Source organism: Haplochromis burtoni, unplaced genomic scaffold (assembly GCF_018398535.1).
Source record: "Haplochromis burtoni strain Fernald_Lab_line unplaced genomic scaffold, NCSU_Asbu1 Contig_577, whole genome shotgun sequence".
NCBI classification, from domain to species: Eukaryota; Metazoa; Chordata; class Actinopteri; order Cichliformes; family Cichlidae; genus Haplochromis; species Haplochromis burtoni.
The window spans coordinates 161,840-164,445 of NW_024582938.1; the positions used below are offsets into that span (position 1 = coordinate 161,840).

A 2,606-nucleotide genomic window follows, 5' to 3' on the forward strand; every position below is an offset into this window, starting at 1 on the left:
TGTTTGTTTGTTTGTTTGTTTGTTTGTTTGTTTGTTTGTTTGTCTACTAGTTGGATGATGTTTTATAAATGGTTGTGAGCACTCTGTGTTTGTTGGTGCTGGTGCATTTCATTTTTGCCTTCATTAGTCATTAACTATAAATATTCTTCAGTGCTCATCTTTTTGAAGGCTACTCTGCACTGCAGAAGGACGATGCTTCTTTGTGACGTTTGTGTCCTGCATCAGCATATTTTAAACCTCTGATTAGGCCAACAGTAGATTTAAACTGATAAGATGGTCAAAAAAAGCAGCTAAATACATTTTTATACACATGAGCTTTTGATAAATTTTTTCACTGTTTTATATTATTTTATGTGTGTTGGTATTTCTGGTTTTATTGTGAGGCACTTTGTGATTTTTATCTGTGAAATGTGCTATATAAATAAATGTTCCTTACTTACTCAAAAAGTAACATTGGAATCAATATTTTACAGTAAGGTAACATCAGTTTTGATTTATACATTGTTTCCTAACTCTATAAGACAAATTATGACAAATAATCCAAATAAATGTGTCAAATTTATTAAAAAATAGAAACAAGTGGGTCAAAGATCAACTGGGAAAGTGCTAATGAGGGCACATTTATGACCCATTCACAATATTTGACAGCTGTGTCCTTGCTGTTAAATTACAATAAAATTATAAATGAGTTTAAAGAAATAAATCTCTCACACTGAGCTCCCCCTCTGTGGCGTTATTTTTGTGCCACTATTCTGAGCGCACGTAAAAAAAAAATTGCAGGTGCAAGTGTTGTATTTTGAGGAGAAATTTATTTTGAGTAAAGAAAAGCTCAATTTGAATGAACAAAATTCATTGCTACGTGCAAGAAATGTATTTCCGTCTTTGCTATTATCCACACACACAAAAAAAAATCTGATTGGCTGTTTTGATCTCCAATCAGCTCGAAATGACGAAATGCAATATCCCAGAATGCATTTCGTCCAAAACTCAAACGAGGCAGTGGCGGAGGTATTCCTGCACTGCATGATTTCTGCACGCCAGTACTTGAGATTTAATTAACAAGTCGACCTGATACAACATTCACTCACCAACTGACTCTTGTGACATAGACCACTGTATGACCCGACTAGATTATTACAGTAGACTGATACAACATTCACACACTGTCTTTGAAATACACTGTATGACACCATACATATTATTGAAGATCGTTATAAATGTGAATATTTATATGAACAAATAAACCAGTACATCAATAGCTCACATGAAGGTTTAAGAGTTTCAGAAGCTCTCCAACAAAAGCTTTTGTTTGTACTGAGTTCTGATTCTCTTGGAGGCTCACATTTCAGAAAACCAGAACCAGCTTTGTTTGTTTTGGAGAAATCAGTTGTTTTATTTGAACGCCACTTTCTTAGGTGAGAAAGTCTCTTTGTCTTTAGTCAGCTTCTCTCAAACTTCAAAGAGGCGGAGAAAACCAGACTTTCTTTGTTTTGTGTCAGTCAGTATGAACTACGCAGCACAGGCTTCAACAAGAGAGGGAAAAGGAGGAGAACACGAAGCTGAATGTGAGCTTCTGTTAGCTGCAGGTGTTTCTGCTGCTGCTCATAGATCAGACACTGAGTGCAGACAAAATCTAATACAGCAAACAAGATAATATATCTAACATAGGAAATATTATATTCTAATGAATCCACTCATTATGTGGTGGTTTCCACATAAAGAGGATCATATTAAACAATGAGATCATTTTGACGAGCAAGTTTTTTTCTATTCTTTTAGAAAAAGACAAATCAAGTGTTTTACCTTTCTTTATTTACCATACTACTACTAATAATAATAATAATAATAATAATAATAACGTATATGTCACAGATTTTATATGTCAGTCTGAAACTGGTGAAGGAGCGAGGATACTCTCTCTCCTCAGATGAAACTGTGTGAAGTCTGACAAACAAGCTCCATCTAGAATAACACAGATCTCAAATACTGTCAGAAAAATAGAAACATGAGCTTCATCTGTGTTTCTGCTTCATCAGCTAAAGCCGAGTTTATCAATGCTGTCATGCAGTAAGCTGTCGTAATCATACTGCTTTCTATCCACAAATATAGAATAAAATGATCTCTTGGACAAATCATGGGTACACCACAGTGACAGCATTGAGGTTTGTAGCATTGGCCGACATCAGGTTCAGTTTTCTTTAGTCTTTATTCAGCTTTCTGCAGGTGACTGACGTCCAGCTTGTTAATGATGGTGTGAATCTCTTCATGACATGAATTCTTCACGTTGATATGTTTCTGCTCTTTTTCAAACTTTTGACTGTTTATTTGGGTTGTTTTTGTTTGTTTGTTTGTTTAACTGCATTGTAAGCACATCACATCGATCTTAATGAATGAAAAAACTCACAGATGTGATGAAAGTGGTTTTGAGCAGCATCACCTGTCAGGTTGTTACCGTTTTGTATCTAACACTGAAGACGAGCCTCTGTGTTTGTTTGTTTGTTTGTTTGTTTGTTTGTTTGTTTGTTTGTTTGTCTACTAGTTGGATGATGTTTTATAAATGGTTGTGAGCACTCTGTGTTTGTTGGTGCTGGTGCATTTCATTTTTG

The 2,606-nt window shown here is 35.1% G+C and overlaps 1 protein-coding gene across 4 annotated transcripts in view; it reads left to right on the forward strand.

Moving 5' to 3' along the window:
• The window catches only part of LOC102306604 (RNA binding protein fox-1 homolog 3), a 131,313-nt gene that overhangs the window by 102,485 nt on the left and 26,222 nt on the right, over positions 1-2,606 (forward strand). The window lies entirely within an intron of this gene.